At 45.6% G+C, this 22,447-nt stretch overlaps 1 protein-coding gene across 1 annotated transcript in view; it reads right to left on the bottom strand.

The window, feature by feature from the left end:
- The window catches only part of LOC126291470 (uncharacterized), a 323,747-nt gene extending 304,243 nt beyond the window's left edge, over nt 1-19,504 (bottom strand). The window contains exon 1 of the mRNA XM_049984981.1: nt 19,357-19,504. The gene's annotated coding sequence lies outside the window, so the exon portion shown is untranslated. The remainder of the gene's footprint in view (nt 1-19,356) is intronic.
- Between the last annotated feature and the right edge of the window lie 2,943 nt (nt 19,505-22,447).

Raw genomic sequence — 22,447 nt, forward strand, 5'->3', positions numbered from 1 at the left:
TTGCACAGCGAAAATTGCTGGAGGAGACTTAATGAGCTTCTGGAAAGTACCTACAGAGAGGTGTTCTCCTGCCGACTCCAGTACTGTGGCTGGCTGCAATAGGTTGCTTAGTTGGCGCTAATGGCCCTATAGAATCTCGATTAGGTTTAAGCTTGGGGATTTTGGTGGCTAGGAGAGTATGGTAAACTCATCCTAGGAGTCTTCGAGCCACGCACGTACTCCAAAAGCTGTGTTAAGTGTTGCACTGTCTTCCTGGTAGATGCCATCGTGCAGAGAAAAACCAAACTGCATATACGAGTGGACATGGTCCCTGAGGACAGCTGCATGCTTGTGTGGATCCACTGTGCCTTGCAGAATGTGCGAGATCGTCCAGGGAATGCCAAGAAAACATTGATCAGACCATAGGGATTCCTCGTGGTTGCAGGGTGTTTGCTTTCAGACCTACACGCCAACAGCCATCAGTCCGAAGGAGCATTCATCTGAATAGGCCGCCAGTCGCCATTCAGTGGACGTACAGTTACGGTTTTATTGAGTCATCAGTTTTCTGAGTGGTTGATGCGGCCTGCCATCTCAGACTAACACTTGCAATCAACGTCCTAAATTATTTGCTGGGGGTATTCCAATCCCTATCTTCCCCTGCAGTTTTCACCGTCTACAGGTCCATCTAATACCTTGAAAGTTATTCCATTATGTCTTAATAGATGTCCTACCATCCCTGTCCCTCTGTCTTCCATATAGTCCTTTCCTCGCCCTTTCTAAGGAGACCCTCCTCATTCCTTACCCTATCAGTTTACCTAATTTTCAACACTCTTCCGTAGCACCACGTTTTAGAGATTTCTTCCACAAATCAAGGCCGATATTTGATATTAGTAGACTTCTCTTAGCCAGGAATGGAATTTTTGCCATTGCTAGTCTGATTTTGATGTCCACCTTGCTATTCTGTCGCAGGCCGTAGTGGCCCAGCGGTTGTAGGCGCTACAGTCTGGAACCGCGCGACCGCTACGGTCGCAGGTTCCAATCCTGCCTCGGGCATGGATGTGTGTGATGTCCTTACGTTAGTTAGGTTTAATTAGTTCTAAGTTCTAGGGGACTGATGACCTCAGATGTTAAGTCCCATAGTGTTCAGAGCCATTTTAACCATTTGACCGAGCAATTAAGGCAAAAAAGCAGAAATTTGGAAAGAGGATTAAAGCTGAGGGAGAATAAACAAAACGTTGAAATTTTCGCATAACACAGACGCAAAGGACCTAGAAGAGCACTAGAACGGAATGTGTACCGTCTTGAAAAGAGATTGTGAAGTAAATGTCTACAAAGCTGAAGCAAAATTAATGGAATGTAGTCGAATCAATTCAAGTGATAGTGTGGTAGTTACACTGTCTGCCAACAAACGTGGACATGATCAGATGTCAGTCTAAATGTACACGTAAACGCTATCGCCGGATATGCATATAATTAGAATTGCATTTCTCTCTGAGGGGTAGATCATCCACCAGCTCATTAATGTTGTACTGGTGTAGTGTTGTTACCGGCACTGATGGGGCATACAAGAGCAGTGAGAAGTGCAGAAATTGAATGATAACTCTGAATAACACGGAGATGTGTACCCATATGAGGCAGCGTTATTAGCAACTGACAGTGTTTGAAAGCAGCCATCCCAGAATTGACAGATTTCTGTCACATCCGTATGTGACACTGGCTCTTTGATGGACAGCAGGGAAATGCGAGGACAATCATCCCTGTTGTCTAGGTCCCGCTTGACCACGTCTCACGAGGGAGAGTAGCAGCACTGTGCAACCTCTTCACATTTGAGCCTGTTGTCCGAGAGCAAGTAATGGATTCCGTGCGACATTCTGTGTCATCCCACACCGCTGTCCCCAAGCGCACGCTACAACGCGTTGCCATGAACACTAAGCATGGACTCCTAGTGAACAGCGTTGCATTCACTGCGTTCAGTGGGGAATCGTGGTTCTTCACTAACCCAGACGGGCATCGTCTACATCTAAATCTACATCTACGTGATTACCCTGTCATTCACAATAAAGTGCCAGGCAGAGGTTTCAATGAACCACCTTCACTCTGTCTCTCTACCGTTCCACTCTCGAGCGGCACGCGAGAAAAACGAGCACATCAATTTTTCTGTACAAGCCCTGACTTTTCTTATTTGAGCGTGATGACCATTTCTTCCTATGTAGGTGGGTGTTAACAGAATGTTTTCGCAATCGGGGGAGAAAACTAGTGATTGAAGTTGCATGAGAAGATGCCGTTGCAACGAAAAACGCCTTTGTTTTAATGATTGCCACTTCAATTCACATATCATGTCTGTGGCACTACCTCCCCTATTTCGCGATAATACAAAACGAGCTGCCCTTCTTTGTACTTTTTCGATGTCATCCGTCAGTCCCACCTCATGCGGATCCCACACCGCACAGCAGTACTCCAGAATAGGGCGGACAAGCGTGGTGTAAGCAGTCTCTTTAGTAGACCTCTTGCACCTTCTAAGTGTTCTGCCAATGAATCGCAGTCTTTAGTTTGCTCTACCCACAATATTATCTATGTAATAGTTCCAATTTAGGTTATTTGTAATTTGCAATCCCTAAGTATTCAGTTGAATTTACAGCCTTCAGATTTGTGTGACTTATCGGGTAATCGAAATTTAGTGGACTTCTTTTAGTACTCACGTGAATAACTTCACACTTTTCTTTCTTCACGGTAGACTGCCACTTTTCGCAGCCCACAGATATCTTATCGAAATCATTTTGCAGTTCGTTTTGGTCATCTGAAAACTACAAGACGAGAGGGCCTATAACACTTCCTTGGGAAACGCCGGATATTACTTCTGTTTTACTTGATGACTTTTCGTCTATTACTATTGATTGTGATCTTTCTGACAGGAAATCACGAATCGAGTCTCACAACTGAGGCGATATAACATAGGCATGCAGTTTTGTTAGAAGACGCTTGTGAGGAATGTTGTCGAAAGCATTCTGGAAATCTAAAAATATAGAATCAATTTCACATCCTCTGTCGATAGCACTCATTACTTGATGAGTATAAAGAGCTAGTTGTGTTTCGCAAGAACGATATTTTCTGAATCCGTGCTGACTATATGTCAGTAAATCGTTTTCTTCGAAGTATTTCATAATGTTAGAATACAGTACATGTTCCAAAACCCTACTGCAAATCGACGTTAGTGATATGAGTCTGTAATTCAGCGGATTACTCCCATTTCCCTTTTTGCGTATTGGTGTGACTTGAGCAACTTCCTATGAGGGAGAGGTTGTATATAATGGCTAAATATGGAGCTATTGCATCTGCATACTCTGAAAGGAACCCGACTAGTATCGCATCTGGACCGGAAGCCTTGGCTTTATTAAGTGATTTAAGCTGCTTTGCCACACCGGGGATATCTACTTCTATGTTTCTCATCTTCGCAGTTGTTCCGGATTGGAATTCGGGAACATTTACTTCGTCTTCTCTGGTGAAGGAGTTTCGGAAAACCGTGTTTAATAACTATGCTTTCGTGGCACTGTCATCAGTGACGTGACCGTTGTTATCGCGCAGTGAAGATATTGATTGCGTCTTGCCAATGGTGTGCTTTATATATGACAAGAATCTCTTTGAGTTTTCTGCCAGATTGCGTGACCCAGTTTCGTTGTGTGACAGAGTTTCTCCTGTCCCAACTTTTTCATCTCGGAGTAGATCTTGCAACCTAGATCCTCAATTATTTGCTCGATGTACTGCAATTTCTGTCTTCTTCTACAGTTCTTATCCTCCACAGCTCCCTGTAGCACCGTCAAAGCTATGCGATGATGTCTTAACCAACGTCCTACCATCCCGTTCCTTCTTCTTGTCAATATTTACCATGCGTTCCTTTCCTCATCGATTCTGTGGAGGACCTCCTCATTCCTTATCTTATCAGTACACCTGATTTTCAACGTCTTTCTGCAGCACCATATCCCAAACACTTCATTCTCTTCTATTCTGGTTTTCCCACACCCCATAATTCATTACCACACGATGATGTGCTCCAAACGTACTTTCTCAGAAATTTCTTCCTCAAGTTAAGGCTTGATACTAGACTTGTCAGGTCTGCCCTTTTTGCCATTGATAATTTGCTTTTCACGTATCCTTGTTCCGGCCATCATGGGTTATTCTGCTGCCTAAGTAGCAGAAGTTCTTAACTTCGTCTACTTCGTGACCCCCAATTCTGATATTAAAGTTTCTCGCTTTTCTCATTTCTGCTATTTCTCATTACTTTCGTCTTTCTTCGATTTACTGTCAGTCCATATTTTGTACTCGTTAGATCATGTAACCCTTCATCCCTTTACTGAGGATAGAGATGTCATCAGCGGAAATTATCATTAATAATCTTTCACCTTGAATTTTAAACCAACTCTTTAACCTTTCGTTAGTTCCGTCATTGCTTCCTCGACGTACAGATTAAACAGTAGGGGCCTTACACTTCGTTAGTGGTCTTCCAGTGTTCCCTGTTGGTTCCTGTACATGTCACACATTACCCGTCTTTTCCTATAGCTTACTTCTAGTTTCATCAGAAATTCGAACATTTTGTACCATTTTACAGGCAGACGCTTTTCCCTGGTCGATAAGTCGTATGAAGGTGTCTTGATATTTCTTCAATATCGAGTGCATTATCTACGCTATTGTAAGCAGTACAAAATGCTGTAAAATCTATTAACATTCTTCATTATTTGGTTTTTCATGCTCACAATAACTGGACCACACATTAACAACGAAAACACACCCTCTGCCGTAACACAACCTCCTTGTGTGATTCATTGCTGGCATTACATATGAAAACAGGTGACGTTTTTCGATCATTCTCCAAACCCAAACCCTTCTATCGGACTGCACCAGGTACAGCGTCATTAATCATTCGCGATCAATTGTTTCCAGCCATATACGGTGCAGTGGCGTTGCCCTTTACTCGGCGTCAGTCGTCTCTTAGAGCTTACAACACAAATTTGTGGCTTATGAGGAAATGTTCGGGCATTCTACTCCATTGTTTTACGTCCCTATGAACAGTATTTATATTTAATCGTAAGGCGAGAGTCCCCCGTGGTGGAGACCGTTCGATGGGTGCCGGTCTTTCAATGTGACGCTACTCCGGCGACCTGCAGTCGATGAGGAGGATAGGATGATGATGAGGACAGCACAACAGCCAGTCCCAGGGAGGAGAAAATTTTCCGATCCAACCGGGAATCGAACCCGGGCCAAGCGAACTGACAATCCGTCACGCTGACCATTCGGCTACCGGGGGCAGACAATGCACCGTCATTGTGCTGGCTGGACTCCTGACTGCACTTCTGAACTCGCCGGTGATTCCTTCCTGTGATTTCACGAGAGTTTTTTACCAATCTACAACTACAAACATACGCGTCAAGTCACCATACGGTGCGTGGCAGAGGGTACCCTGTAGCTCTGTTAGACATTTCCTTTCCTGTTGCACTCTCAAATAGAGCAACGGAAAAACGACTACCTATATGGCACCGAATAAGCCCTAATTTATCGTATCTTATCTTCGCACAAGGACGAAATGTTTGTTGGCGGCAGCAGAATCATTCTGCAATCAGCTTCAAATGCAGGTTCTCTAAATTTTCTCAGTAGTGTTCCTCAAAACGAAACTCGCCATGCCTCCAGAAATTCCCATTTCATTTCGCGAAGTATCTCAGTAACACTTGCGTGTTGTTCGAACCTGCCGGTAACAAATCTAGCAGTCCGCCTCTGAATTATTGTGACATCTTCCTTTAATCCGACCTGGTGCGGATCCCCAACAGTCCTATTGGCGATCTCCTTTAAGGGTGAACCACAGTTTCGCAAAATTCGCCCATTCTCCTTCCCCTCCACAACGCTCAAATGCTCGTTTCATTTCATTTCGCTTTGCAACGTTACGCCCAGGTATTTTAACGACGCGATTGTATGAATAAAATCTCTACTAATGCTGCATCTGAACATTACGAGTTCGTTTTACGTACTCATTCACCCCCTGCCATGCCGGACGTTCCCTGCTCGTCAGTACACGAAATTTGCTCGGTCTTTGATTAGCTGAGGATACTCATTCGAATCTCCACTTGACAATCATACTGTCAAAAGTCAGGTTGTACAGCTTGTTGACATCCCATGACTAGCCCATTTCCGAAGTCACTGAGCAGTCCTGAAGGACCAGTTGTGCTGTTGACTGCTTCTCTTCTGAACACAATACCCTCCACCTCCTTCATACTGGCTGGCCTGCCCCTCGTGATATCTAGTGGTCAATGACGCGTTTCATAGGGGTGTCCGGAAACTTTTAATGAGATTGCTTATTAGTTCCTCGAACATACATTTCGATACGACTCAAGATTTAGAGAAACCGTGATTCATCTACACCGCTGGCTACCAAGTGGTGTGTGGCGGAGGGCACAATTCGCGCCAAGTCATATTCTCCCCCCCTCCTCCCCTTCCCCCCCCCCCCCCCCCCCCTGTTCCACTCGCGGATCCCACGAGGGAAGAACGACTGTCTGAACGCCTCAGTACGAGCTCTAATTTCATGAAGAGAGATTCCAACTTATTCGCAAGTACCATCCGCGAAAGAACTGGGAACAAGCGAAAATGATACTGGTAGTGTGCATAGCTTTCGCCACACAGCACGCAGTTCCTCGCTGAATAGAGTCGAAGATGTACACTGGTGTCTAAAATTAAAGCAACAAATGGAAATTTTGCAACTCTGAGTTTATTTTGCCAGAAACATAATAAACAGGAAATAGTAAACTAAAAACAATCTAAAGAATGACGAATGTAAACAACTGCAACTGAATAGCGGAATACAAAAGTTTTCTTCGTCTCTTCCAACTTAATGGGTTTATGTGCAGTTGGTGTTCCCCAGGAAAGCGTCCTGGGACCTCTGCTGTTCCTGATCCATATAAATGACCTGGGTGACAATCTGAGCAGTTTTCTTAGATTGTTCGCAGATGATGCTGTAATTTACCGTCTAGTAAGGTCATCCGAAGACCAGTATCAGTTGCAAAGCGATTTAGAAAAGATTGCTGTATGGTGTGTCAGGTGGCAGTTGACGCTAAATAACGAAAAGTGTGAGATGATCCACATCAGTTCCAAAAGAAATCCGTTGGAATTCGATTACTCGATAAATAGTACAATTCTCAAGCCTGTCAATTCAACTAAGTACCTGGCTGTTAAAATTACGAACAACTTCAGTTGGAAGGACCACATAGATAATATTGTCGGGAAGGCGAGCCAAAGGTTACGTTTCATTGGCAGGACACTTAGAAGATGCAACAAGTCCACTAAAGAGACAGCTTACACTACACTCGTTCGTCCTCTGTTAGAATATTGCTGCGCGGTGTGGGATCCTTACCAGGTGGGATTGACGGAGGACATCGAAAGGGTGCAAAAAAGGGCAGCTCGTTTTGTATTATCACGTTATAGGCGAGAGAGTGTGGCTGATATGATACACGAGTTGGGATGGAAGTCATTACAGCAAAGACGTTTTTCGTCGCGGCGAGACCTTTTTACGAAATTTCAGTCACCAACTTTCTCTTCCGAATGCGAAAATATTTTGTTGAGCCCAACCTACATAGGTAGGAATGATCATCAAAATAAAATAAGAGAAATCAGAGCTCGAACAGAAAGGTTTAGGTGTTCGTTTTTCCCTCTCGCTGTTCGGGAGTGGAATAGTAGAGAGATTGTATGATTGTGGTTCGATGAATCCTCTGCCAAGCACTTAAATGTGAATTGCAGAGTAGTCATGTAGCTGTAGATGGTTAATGTGGTCAGTGTGGGGTTTGACCACTTATGGCAGCAATATAGGCCTGACAACGATAGGACATGCTGTGAATGATGTTATCAATCTGATGTTGAGGCAATAACGCATATTCTTCCTGCACAACTACTCGCACGTCTTGGAGAGTAGTTGGTGGACGGTGACGTGGTGCAATCCGTTTCCCAACTCCACCCCAGATGTGGTCTGTGGGACTCTAATTGGGAGAGCTAGCGGGTCACGCCACGCGTGCAATATCTTTCGTTTCCAAGAAAACGTCAGCCACCGGTAATCCATGAAGTCGAGCATTATCGTTTATTAATACAACATCTGGACCCACAGTTCCTCTCATTAACCGCACATGAGGTCTCAAGATCTCGTCACGATATCTAAAAGCAATTAAACCTTGCCAATTCGCCCGTACAGTTTCATGACGATGTGTTCGAGTGATCAACATAATGCCTGCCCTCGTACGCAGCTCGTGGCTAGCGTTGCTGCCTCTGAATCACGGGGTCGCGGGTGCGATACCCGACCGGGTTGGGAATCTTCTCTGCTCAGGGACTGGGTGTTTGTGTTGTCCTCATTTCATCATCATCATTCGTGGCAATAGATTGTATTGTGGACTGTGTAGGAATTGGGACTTTGTACAGTCACTGATGACCGCGCAGTTGAGCGCCCCACAAACCAAACATCAACATAATGCCTGTCCACACCATTACCGAACTTCCTCGAAATCGATCTTTTTCCGCAGTGTTTGGGTCTGGAAATCGTGTTCCATTCCCTTCAGATGCCAATCTGTCGAGAATCACTCTCCAGACCAAATTAGGACTCATGTGTGAAGAGGACATTCTATTCCACCGTCCAGGATGCATCTCAACGACTCAACTCTAGACGTTCCGTTCTGAAAAGACGTGTCAGAGGTACACACACAGTACTTCTCCGACAATAAAGCCTAATCTGTCGATGCCTTCTCCTCACCGTTCGATACAGCACGCCTGTGTATGCTGGGAGGTGAGATACCAGTTGCGGTGCAGTACTAAGGCGGTAATGTTGTGCCCTTACAGCGAAACAACGGCCCTCTCTTTCTGATTTCATACGTGGTCGGCGTCACTCTGGTCTTCAGAATAAAGTTCCGGTCTCTACAAACTGTCGCCACATCCGAGAAACTACAGAACTATTCACATGGAAATGGAAATGAGCGTTTGGCGTCATTGGCGAAAACAAAGGAAGTAGGATACAGTAGGCTTGTTCGCCCACTGCTTGAATACTGCTCAGCAGTGTGGGGTCCGTACAAAGATAGAGTTGATAGAAGAGATAGAGAAGATCCAACGGAGAGCAGCGCGCTTCCTTACAGGATCATTTAGTAATCGCGAAAGCGTTACGGTGATGATAGATAAACTCCAGTGGAAGACTCTGCAGGAGAGACGCTCAGTAGCTCGGTACGGGCTTTTGTTGAAGATTCGAGAACATACCTTTAGCGAGGGGTCATGCAGTATATTGCTCCCTCCTAGGTATATCTCGCGAAGAGACCATGAGGATAAAATCAGAGAGATTAGATCCCACACAGAAGCATACCGACAATCCTTCTTTCCACGAACAATACGAGACTGGAATAGAAGGGAGAACTGATAGAGGTACTCAGGGTGCCCTCCGCCACACACCGTCAGGTGGCTTGCGGAGTTTGCATGTAGATGTACACTGCTGGAAATGGAAAAAAGAACACATTGACACCGGTGTGTCAGACTCACCATACTTGCTCCGGACACTGCGAGAGGGATGTACAAGCAATGATCACACGCACGGCACAGCGGACACACCAGGAACCGCGGTGTTGGCCGTCGAATGGCGCTAGCTGCGCAGCATTTGTGCACCGCCGTCGTCAGTGTCAGCCAGTTTGCCGTGGCATACGGAGCTCCATCGCAGTCTTTAACACTGGTAGCATGCCGCGACAGCGTGGTCGTGAACCGTATGTGCAGTTGACGGACTTTGAGCGAGGGCGTATAGTGGGCATGCGGGAGGTCGGGTGGACGTACCGCCGAATTGCTCAACACGTGGGGCGTGAGGTCTCCACAGTACATCGATGTTGTCGCCAGTGGTCGGCGGAAGGTGCACGTGCCCATCGACCTGGGACCGGACCGCAGCGACGCACGGATGCACGCCAAGACCGTAGGATCCTACGCAGTGCCGTAGGGGACCGCACCGCCACTTCCCAGCAAATTAGGGACACTGTTGCTCCTGGGGTATCGGCGAGGACCATTCGCAACCGTCTCCATGAAGCTGGCCTACGGTCCCGCACACCGTTAGGCCGTCTTCCGCTCGCGCCCCAACATCGTGCAGCCCGCCTCCAGTGGTGTCGCGACAGGCGTGAATGGAGGGATGAATGGAGACGTGTCGTCTTCAGCGATGAGAGTCGCTTCTGCCTTGGTGCCAATGATGGTCGTATGCGTGTTTGGCGCCGTGCAGGTGAGCGCCACAATCAGGACTGCATACGACCGAGGCACACAGGGCCAACACCCGGCATCATGGTGTGGGGAGCGATCTCCTACACTGGCCGTACACCTCTGGTGATCGTCGAGGGTACACTGAATAGACCGGCAAGGGAACTTGCTGTTCCAACAGGACAATGCACGTCCGCATGTATCCCGTGCCACCCAACGTGCTCTAGAAGGTGTAAGTCAACTACCCTGGCCAGAAAGATCTCCGGATCTGTCCCCCATTGAGCATGTTTGGGACTGGATGAAGCGTCGTCTCACGCGGTCTTCACGTCCAGCACGAACGCTGGTCCAACTGAGGCGCCAGGTGGAAATGGCATGGCAAGCCGTTCCACAGGACTACATCCAGCATCTCTACGATTGTCTCCATGGGAGAATAGCAGCCTGCATTGCTGCGAAAGGTGGATATACACTGTACTAGTGGCGACATTGTGCATGCTCTGTTGCCTGTGTCTATGTGCCTGTGGTTCTGTCAGTGTGATCATGTGATGTATCTGACCCCAGGAATGTGTCAATAAAGTTTCCCCTTCCTGGGACAATGAATTCACGGTGTTCTTATTTCAATTTTCAGGGGGTGTATATTGGCCGGGAGGCCCCTTGCGGGGCAGGTGCGGCCGCCGTGGTGCAGGTCTTATTACATTCGACACCACATTGGACGCCCTGCGCGCCGAATGGGGACGAAATTATGAAGACAGAACAACATCGAGTCCCTGGGCGGAGAAAATCCCCGATCCAGCCGGGACTCGAACCCGGGCCCGTAGGACGGCAATCCGTCACGCTGACTACTCAGTTATCGGGGCGGAGGACGATTCACATTAAAATATCGGATCACATCAATTCGCGACTGTCCTGTTTGAACTCTTCGTGTGGCAATCCATCAAATAGTAGGCGTCTTCTCTGTGCCATAATGCTCCATCTGTGACGGTGCACACAGCGACTGTGGATGTGGGACTACAAGACAAACACTACCCCGTTTGATAGGTGCCCCGATGTCATCGTTGGTGCGGATGTCCGCTGACCGGAATGCCATCTTGCGTGCAGAAGGCGACCGTACGGACATCTATTGACAGTTTGTGTGATTGTTGTTGTTGTTGTGGTCTTCGGTCCGGAGACTGGTTTGATGCAGCTCTCCATGCTACTCTATCCTGTGCAAGCTTCATCATCTCCCAGTACCTAATGCAGCCTACATCCTTCCGAATCTGCTTAGTGTATTCATCTCTTGGTCTTCCTCTACGATTTTTGCCCTCCACGCTTCTTCGAATATTAAACTGGTGATCCCTTGATGCCTCAGAGCATGTCCTACCAACCGATCCCTTCTTAGAGTCAAGTTGTGCCACAAACTCCTCTTCTCCCCAATTGTATTCAATACCTCCTCATTAGTTATGTGATCTACCCATCTAATCTTCAGCATTCTTCTGTAGCACCACATTTCGAAATATTCTATTCTCATCTTGTCCAAAATACTTATCGTCCATGTTTCACATTCATACGTGGCTCCACTCCAGACAAATACTTTCAGAAACGACTTCCTGAAACTTAAATCTATACTCGATGTTAACAAATATCTCATCTTCAGAAACGCTATCCTTTCCATTGCCAGTGTACATTTTATATCCTCTCTACTTCGACCATCTTCAGTTATTTTGCTCCCCAAATGGTAAAACTCATTTACTACTTTAAGCGACTCATTTCCTAATCTAATTCCCTCTGCATCACCCAATTTAATTCGACTACATTCCATTATCCTCGTTTTGCTGTTGTTGATGTTCATCTTATATCCTCCTTTCAAGACACTGTCCATACCGTTCAACTGCTCTTCCATGTCCTTTGCTGTCTCTGACAGAATTACAATGTCATTGGTTAACCTCAAAGTTTTTATTTCTTCTCTGTGGATTTTAATTCCTACTCCAAATTTTTCTTTTGTTTCCTTTACTACTTGCTCAATACACAGGTTGAATAACATCGGTGAGAGGCTACAACCCTGTCTCACTCCCTTCCCAACCACTGCTTCCCTTTCATGCCCCTCGACTATTATAACAGGCATCTGGTTTGTGTACAAATTGTAAATAGCATTTCGTTCTCTGTATTTGACCCCTGCCACCTTCAGAATTTGAAAGAGAGTATTCCAGTCAATATTGTCAAAGGCTTTCTCTAAGTCTACAAATGCTAGAAACGTAGGTTTGCCTTTCCCTAATCTAAGATACGTCGTGATTATATCATAAGTTGGACACAAGACGAGGAAATAGAAGTTTGTTTCTTTAATTTTGGACACCAATGTAGAAACAGAGGACACTGCTGAGACGAGTTGTCAGTGAGGAGGCCATCGTATGAGTTTGTTGCGCAGCGGGTCGGCCAGGTATCTGGACATCGCACACAGAGCGCGCGGGTTCTGCGCATGCTCCACCGGAACGATCGCCGCTGCAGAGGTCAGGCCGGATCAATACAGCCACAGGTGGCGGGGACGTTCCATTCAGGCGCCGCAAATGCCACTGGCGTGGGTTTCACACTCAGCGAGCGCAATCTGAATGTGAATGAGCGTCAACTCAGGCGAAGGGCTGTCTCGGCCCACAACCTTTCATTAGCAGCTCTTTCAGGTGCCACGGCATGACAAAAAACTGAAACACCCTGAAAACATGGTCGGATGACTATGTAACGTCGTACACGTACTCGCAATCAGAGGGTAATTAAAATACTGACGTTAAATGCTGTGTCACAGATAGAATGGGTACCGGAGAGCACAGTTGTTGTAGTAATGCGTAGTTCTGTTTCTGGGAGTGAAAAGCAGCAGATATTGAGTGGTCATTGTGAAGAATATGGAGATGCTGCGTATGAGGAAGCGTTGTCAGCATCTCACATACCGTGGATGGAATCTCATTGTGGAGGTCTACTTAGCTGGCTGGTCGAATCGTGCAATATCCACTAACACTCCTGTAGTAATAAAGAAGATAAACTGCAGTATTTGTAAAAAAAATATAAATTAGGACCTGATAAGGTATTTACGTAGTGGGTTAAATATGTATCACATAGTTTCTGAATAAAGAATTTAAAAGAAAAAAAAATCTAGATTTCTGGGGAATTGCGATGTGGCAGTGGCCCAATGTTGGACTGCATGAGAACTCGTCGTCAAGATTGCCGGAGACCAAGTCTGACAACTACAATGTAGAATCGCGGTACTTCACACCAGGCACAATGTAACAGCTCCACGTCTGCGCATGCCACCCGAAAGCTAGTAATGGACTCCCTCCAGACTGTGTCTCAGGCAACGGCCTTGCCTCAATGGATACACAGGTTCCCGTGAGATTCCCCCGGTAGCTGAGTGGTGACAGCCTGTCAATACAAAGGGCCCGGTTTCGATTCCCGGCTGGGTCGGAGACGTTCTCCTCCCAGTGACTGGGTGTTGTGTTGTCTTAATCATCATCATTTCATCCCCATCGACGCGCAAGTCGCCGAAGTGGCGTCAAATCGAAAGACCTGCACCAGGCGAACGGTCTACCCGACTGGAGGCCCTAGCCACACGACATTTCATTTCACTTTACCAAAGTTAAGCGCTGTCGGGCGTGGCCGGCACTTGGATAGGTCACCACCCACGCCATGCGCTGTAGCCATTTTTCGGGGTGCACTCAGCCTCGTGATGCCAATTGAGGAGCTACTCGACCGAATAGTAGCGGCTCCGGTCAAAGACAACCGTCTTAACGACCGGGAGAGCGGTGTGCCGACCCCATGCCCTCCTATCCGCGTCCTCAACTGAGGATGACACGGCGGTCTGATGGTCCCGATGGGCCACTTGTGTCCTGACGACGGAGTGCAACACTGTGTCTCACCCACACCATTGGTTTTAGACTATTGACAGCCAGACTAGGGAATTACGATCCCATTTGTAGACTGTTGTTAATATCACAACACAAACAGTTGATCACATAGCATGGGCTACAGACGAATGGCATCACATTGTGTTCCAGCGATGACTCTTACTTCTGCACTATTCTAGATCACCACCGACGGTGAGTTCAAAGCCTTGATGACCAACTTGTCGGTAAAAATCGGATCTAATATGATGTTAAATGCTTGATTATCTTCCAGATTTATTCTATGCTTGTTTATCGTCCTCTAACTGTCTTTCCCCCACCACTTCATTCTCTTGTTCACTTACATTTCTCCCATAAACTGTTTGTTTTGCAATATAACCGGTTTCCTATTCTTTTCATGTCCCTCCTTCCTCCTCCCCTTTTCAATGTTATATCCCCACCCCCTCTTTCCCATCCCTTCTTCCCTCTCGTATTCTCCCTTCCCACTCTCTCCACAGCCCCCTCCCCTACCAACCTACCTTCTCCCTTCTCCATCCTCGTATCATAATTATTTTTCGCTTCCTTTATTTTTTCCATTTCTTTATTTATTTGTTTCAAGGCTTGCGCATTCGACTACTATTTTACTAGTTAACATTTTACTTGTCATTTTATTGTTATTTATATCTTACCAACCATTTTTATAAATGTCACTCACATTTTATAATGCTCAGTATTTTTCATTTCTTGCTTATGTAATAGGAACTGTTTTCATGGTCTCACTACTTAACTTCTCGATTTACTATCACTTCCTGTTGGGTATTTTATTATTTTAACTTTATCAGCTTGTATAAGTCGTTTAATTATCCTCACTACTATCGCCACTACTTCATAAACTTCTGCTTTTACCTCACTTAGCATCCTCACGCCTCAGCACACATTTAACTGGCGACAGTTTGTTTATTGGCGCTTGGTGATTTCTATTGCTTCCCTCATCCTAAATACTCGGCTTGGCGTGTCATTTTTTATCGTTTCAGGATTTCTATCTTCAGTTTCACGATTGGGTTCTCACTTCAAGCGTTTCTCCATGGTTTTAAAACTAAGGTTAGTACCTCTATGGCTTTTAATTCTGACTAGTGCGGGCTCTGCTGCCTTTTTTTAGACACATGTACATCCTCACACAGTTAGCTTATTCTACCACTTTATGGTTTAGATAGGTTTGAGCATCAAAACTTTCATGTAATGGTTACTTTGCCACGTTTTGCAGTTGCTGTGATGATGGTCTAAGAGCACGACACACGTTTCTGATGAATAAATATTGCAAGAGTGGCTGTGTTTTATTTGGGACATGGAGCAACTATTGCTGCCCAGGCCAGGGCAGAATGGAAGAATTTCTCTCTAATAAAAGTCTTGCTCATCTTGTTGCCACATACACCGATACCAGTCCATCTTCCAAACGAACCATGCCTGCACAACGGGCACTCTGCACTTAAGCAGACCATTGTACTAGTGTACTGGAACCAAAAGCGGTGTTTGACCTGTACTTTGGCTGTGATTATTCAAATAATTGCATTTTGATGGAGTACCTCTTCGAACATAAGAACGCAAGGTTCATCTGCACCGACGCTACGAAGAATGCAGAGATGTGGCTTTGCCTACTGGGATAGCAGCTATCACAGTGCAAATTAAATTCGTGCCCCCTAAGAGAATACGACAGTCGAGCTGCATTATCCTTCCTGATTCTAGATTAGCGCCGGAACATTTGCACATCTGCACAGCGGACAATGCAGTGATCAAGTAGCATATGACATGAATCTGATCTCTGTATGTCCATCTAAATTTCCAGTTGTTATTTTACTTGAGCAACCAGTTTCGGTGCTACATTACCCCATATTCAGCCCCCTGACGGGAATGTAGGAAGATTCCCATCTCTGGTCCAGTCAAACTAGGATCCTGTTTCAAAAACCTACGCATACCAATCACTGGACCAGAGATGTGAAATGTCCTACAAACCGGTCAGGGGTCCTGAAAATGGCGTAACGTAGCGCCAAATAAAATAACTGGAAATTTAGATGGCTGAAAGGTGTTTAGATTCGAAATTCTACCATGAGTCTGATGTTACAGATCACAAATTGGAATCATGTAAAAAAGCGCGTCGTGACATAACAGGAAATGTAATAGTAGACAAACTAGGCAAAGTAGTTGTCTACGATGAAGCAAGGGGACCCAGGGAATTACCAGGTACAGATCTTTCAGGCTTTATTAACTCAACAATCAGAGCCAAATGGAAAATTGAATGGCGAGAGACTTCCAAACATAAAGGCAAAGATTATGCCAAAGTGAACCCGGTGCTGGTTCTTAACTTCTGACACAAGAAAAATGGACGTCCCAGAAGATTCTAGAACATCTACAGATTCGATCAGCATGCGAGTGTTATGGAGATGCTTCATCAAGTCAAATGGGAATTCTTGGAGGGCAGATGACGCTCTTTTTAAACAATACTGAGAAAATTGAGAGACAAAATTGACTGCAGAAGGATTCTACTACCACCAACTTGCGCTTCGTGTAAGGACCACGTAAGCAAAAGCTAGGGCTCTATGGGGGTAATAGACAGTCGTCTTTCATTTTCTCAACCTGCAGGTGGAATGAGACGGTGTATAGCTACTAGTACTAAACTGTACCCTCCACCATATGGTAACTTGTGAAGTACGTATATAGCTGTGAAACACTAAAAGACGTCTCATATTCAACGACAGCTGTTACGGAAGCATCTGCATCGTATTGATCTGGTCGTGTCTTCATCGTATGACTGTGGCGAAGAAGGGGAAGTCAGTCACAAGTTTTTTGGTTGCACGATTGCAGGAACAGGTACAACGCTACAAGCCACCTCCCAAAACGTCTGATACCAGTCAGTTGTCATCTGCCGACATGTGTCGCCATAATGCTCTACTTGAAAGACTAGAGAATATATCGCCTCTTAACAATTTTTAACATATTGCAGCCCCGTCAGTAACTGTTATAGACTAATATTTTGAAGAATCACCCTCAGCTGCGCAAATTTTCTGGTCTTTACCAGGTTCCGGCTAAATTAATCTATCCTTCTTCAGAAGCATAAAATTACTATTACATGCCAGAGTAAGTCACAGTCAACATTAAAATTAAAACCTATTCGACATGGTACCACGGTACTATAGGTTTCAATTTTAATGTTGACTGTGACTTACTCTGGCATGTTATAGTAATTTTATGCTTCTGAAGAAGGCTAGGTTAATTTAGCCGAAACGTGGTAAAGACCAGAAAATTTGCGCAACTGAGGCTGATTCTGCAAAATATTAAATATATCATCTTTTATACCCCATTTTTCTGAGAAAAGCTCCTCTTCTGATATGGTTCTGCTGTAATTTAGCTTGTGATGTGTAACATATGTTCATGTGTAACGTATTACCCGCACGGACAACCGTACGTGTTGAAGTGCCGCTTCCGTGGTAGGGGGATAGTCAGTGTGCTGGCCAGCCTGGATGTGGTTTTTAGGCGGTTTCCCACATCCGAATTCGTGAATGCCAGGCTGGTACAAAAGTTCAGCTCAGTTACAAGATTCGCAAAGACTTAGAGAACTGTTGCTCACGTACACTTGAAAGCAGTTTTGGTAGACGTATTCGGCCCTGGGAGCGATAGCCCAGATCCGGTAGAAAAAGAACTGGTGTCTGGTACACTTGATTCTGGATGAACCCTCACAGAAAAAAAAAAAAAAAAATTAGTGGCGTAACGTCAGGGTTTCTAGGGGGCCAAGCAGTCGATGGACTACCTCTCCCAGTCGATGGACTACCTCTCCCAATCCATCGATCTGGGAACTCGTGATTCAAGACGCCCACACATTAAGCTGCATGACCTTTCTTTGTGGAGGTTTATCGAGCATGAAGTGTACCAGACACCAGTTCGTGATCTACCGGATCTGCGCATACGTGCAGTTATCACAAATGTTACCCTGCAGTGCTAAAAAACAGATAAAGAGAAGATGAACGCAGATTAGGTGTCTATTGCGGCACTAATGGTACGCATATCGAATTGTATTAGATGTGTAAAGATATTTCGAGTCACCATATTTGCAGGAACATTTCCTCAATAAATATAACTTCAAGTTATTACATTTTATATTATTAGATGTTTATCGAACAGACATTTTCATCCTGCAGCTATTATGAATGAGGAGACAAAGGAATTACAGAAAATAGCCGACAACGGGCATTGATTTACATCATTGGAGCATGTTGGAAATTTGTGCTAGACTGGGATTCGTTCCCAAGTCTCCTGTTACTAGGCAGTTGTGCTGACCACTACAGCATCCCAACAAAGTATTCATCACAACTGCACGTAATACCCTAGTATGCCTCTTGTCAGTCACAAACTTATACCTGACACAGACTTATACCACACATACTGCGAAAAATAGACGTCACATATACAACCAGGGCGATGATGGCCATTGATCCCTTTAGTTCAGATGCATCCAAGTTCGAACACCTACTGCAATTGGCAATGTTCCGAGAGCAGTGAGGATAACAGACAAGGGGCACTATATGAGTAGTGTGTGGTAGAAGTTGAGAATTATGGATTTATGGGAAGCATTCTAGGGTAGTCCGTGCAATAGCAGCTATCACTGTATATATAAGACTATACAGCCCACAGTTGCAGGTTAACTTTATCGAGGCCCATACAACGGGCTTAAAGTGAATTTCTACAGTTGGTTTAATAGAAGTGACATAACCTTATGGTTATGCATCAAGCTTTATGAAGTTTACTTAGGACATGACCTGTTTTGGGCAAACATTTAAATAATAATTTGTGTTCTGAAGAAGACGTTATTACTAACGTTGAAAACTAGGTAAATGATAAAGTTAACCTGCAACTGTAGGCTGTATATTCTTATATAAACAATATCAGTTGCTGTCGCTTCATACAAATGTTAATAATTAAGTTATCACTGTGTCCTGTGGCATAGTAGTCACTGCATCCACCTAGTAAGTAGGAGACCTGTGTTTGAATCCCGGTCTGACACATATTTTTAACTTACCCCATTGATATAAATCAGTGTCCACTGGCAGCTAATGTCTTTAATTCCTCTGTGTCTTAAAATTAAGTCACAGCTATGAAAGGTGGAGCATTGATGACTATGATGACAGCTTACGGAAAGTCGTCCATACATTTCATCATTCACGATTGGAAGAGTAAACTGTAGTAGTACATGGAAAAGCGCACTATCTGATACGCACAGTCATAGGTGGCTTGTAGCTTTACTTGGGAGGGTACTCACACATGGACCAGGCGCTGGCGGACAGCAGGTAGCTCTTCCACCATTGCAGGACGTAGTGGCCGGGCAGCGTGACGCGTCGCTCGTCCACTGCCCACTGCATCCTGGAAGGGACTGTCGCTGGGGTCTGGTGCCGGTCCCGGGAGCTGTACCTGGGGCAAGGCCAGCACGCTTGCGTCGACCCGGGGGCGGCCGGTGGTGGGGGCCGTGGTGCGGGGAGGCCGGGGGCGGGCGCCCGTGCAAGGATCTGCTAATCCGCCCGAGTACGGGGGCGGGGGGCGGTAGGGGAGGGTGCGACGTCACCCGGCAGCTCCACCCTGCCCAGGGACTGTGCCACTTTGCCAGTCGGCCCCGGCGAGGGGCGGTCGTGGGCCGCGAGCTGTTGGTCGCGCCCGCCTTGGTCGATACTCGACAGGGAAGGAGGAAGGGTGGGAGGGATGGTGCGTAGGGGGCTCCGGACTGCCGGCGTGGGATCGATAGGAGGCGGCGGTGAGTCATGTGCCCAGACAACAGATGGCTCTGTGCGCACGCTTCTACTAGCGGCTGCCATAACGGTGATAAACAGAGACTGCGAGGCTGAGAGACAATAATGAGAAGGAATTTGTATATACCTCAATTTTTGTTTTATTTATTCACTTTTCCTTCCAGCAAGGATTTGTCTCCTTAAAAGCAGTTCGCTTCGACAGGTATACACTGATGGAGTCTTTGTTCCCAGTCTTGGTAGCAGCGCTGAAAAGTTTCAAGTGGCAAAGCCTTGAACATGTCGAGCCATTTTACACTTTAAGTCACCATTTTATCGCCTGTTTTTCCTCGTTTCTTTCTTCTTCCTTTTCTTAAAAAAAAGTCTGTAGGCTGTAGAGCAACGTACTAAGCTGCTGCCAGGGGGAATTGCAAATCAATAAAGAAAAAAAAAACATGTCGACTCCCCCCGCTCCCTCCTTCCCTTTTCCTCACCTTCGGCCCTTTTTTATCTTCCCCTCATCTGTCTAGTTTCCCCCCACGTGCTCTCGACTGTGGTATGTCATAGCTTAGCGCAGTGTTCCAGTGATTGTTCAGTGTTGTTTCATCTTTTTCCTGTGTTGCGAACAGAAACAAACCATGCTGTCGCTGGGTGTGGATTTTATGTCCTTTGCGAACAGAAACTAGACTGTCGCCGTGTTTTTTTGTCTGTCTAGTATTTTACCTGTCTGCTTCGTACGTATTTTTATTAACATCATCATCCCTTTGCTCTGTTTTAAGTTCCACGACTTTTTCGCCATGTTACCCTTTAAGTCTTCGATTTTATCGCCTATTTTTATTATGTATTATCTTCATCTATTTAAAACAAAGTCTGTAGGCTGAAGAGCGGCATACTAAGCTGCTGCCACCCGGCCCCTTCGGGGGAAATCGAAATTCACTAAAGAGAAAAGAAAAAAAAAAACATGTCGATCACATTCGTTTGAGTTTTCACCAGAATCCCAAATCGACGTCCATTTAAGACATTTTGTCAATTTCGTGAAAAGAAACAAGCAATCAGAGGAGGTGAGTAGGGGCGGCTGTGGAACAGCAGAAATGCCTTTAGTGGTCAAAAATTCCGTGACTGCAGTGTCCGTGTGACATGGGGTGTTGTCATGGTGCAGCATCCACTTGTCTGAAATGTCCAGTGTCACTCGATCGCCTTTTTCCTGAGCCATTCAAGGATGTTTTTGTAAAACACCTGGTTGATAGTTTCTGCTGGAGGAACTAATTTTTTATGCACGATACACCTACTATCAAAAATGCAAATCAGCGTTGTTTTGATCTTCGATTTGCTTATTCGAGCTTTCTTCGGCGAGCAGTCTTCTCAGTGTGCCATTCCTCACTTTATCAGTTTGCTTCAGGTTTCATCACCTGTTATTACGGGACTGAAACATCCTCTCAAGTCCTCTCAAGAAGATCGACACACATATTTCTTTGATTGTCTTTTCACTCAGTTGTGGGGTTTCTCGGCACTATTTTGGGACAAACCTTTCACATCTGCAAAAGTTAGGTCAAAACTTGATGTACGCTGAAAGTATTTAAGTTTAATAGGTCACCCATCATCCTTGAACGTTGGAGCCGGCCAGGTGGCATATAGCTTTGCGTCGTGCTGCTATCGAGTAGGCCTTCGGCTCCGAAAGCCCATATCGGAGTGGCCGTGCGGTTCTAGACGCTACAGTCTGGAACCGCGCGACCGCTACGGTCGCAGGTTCGAATCCTGCCTCGGGCATGGATGTGTGTGATGCCTGTAGGTTAGTTAGGTTTAAGTAGTTCTAAGTTCTAAGGGACTTATGACCTCAGAAGTTAAGTCCCATAGTGCTCAGAGCCATTTGAAACTTTTTTTTTTTTGTGCGTTGGTCTGATCTCACAAGAGCATATCTCCGTGAGGGAGGTTCATCTTCAAAGTGTTCTCGACTTTCGAGAAATGCTTTGTGCCAGCAAAAAACTTGTGCTTTTGACAAGGCCTGTTTCAACTTTTCAAAGGTCAGCCTCGCAGATTCCCCAAGTTTAATACATAACTTGATGTCAAACGTCGCTCTAAATTCCGCTGTTGCATTTTCGTAACACACAACAGAAACACAGCTCCACTGATGACTCTCTCAGGAGTGATGTGATGGCTGTAAGGAATTGACACTGGGACTCAGGATATGGAAGAGATGAACACACGAGTCTACAGTAGTAGAACGACACGGCGTTGTCCGTTTCATTCCTTTTGTCACACACCACCTGTGTGATGCTGTATTTGAATAGTCATTCAATAAACTTCGCTACCTGACAGAGGTATGACTCTGAGCACTATGGGGCTTAACTTTTGAGGTCATCAGTCCCCTAGAACTTAGAACTACTTAAACCTAACTAACCTGAGGTCATCACACACATCGATTCCCGAGGCAGGATTCGAACCTGCGACCGTAGCGGCCGTGCAGTTCCAGACTGTAGTGCCTAGAACCGCTCGGCCACATCTACCGCTCGTGTATATGGGAACATTCATATTTTCTGTGACGATATTGTGCACTTTTTTTGTCGACATGTCAATCACTCGTATGAAAAATTTCATCACGTTTATTGCGAAGGGTCTTATGCTCACCGCTGTATA

The sequence above is a fragment of the Schistocerca gregaria genome, chromosome 9 (genome assembly GCF_023897955.1).
Source record: "Schistocerca gregaria isolate iqSchGreg1 chromosome 9, iqSchGreg1.2, whole genome shotgun sequence".
Lineage (NCBI taxonomy): Eukaryota > Metazoa > Arthropoda > Insecta > Orthoptera > Acrididae > Schistocerca > Schistocerca gregaria.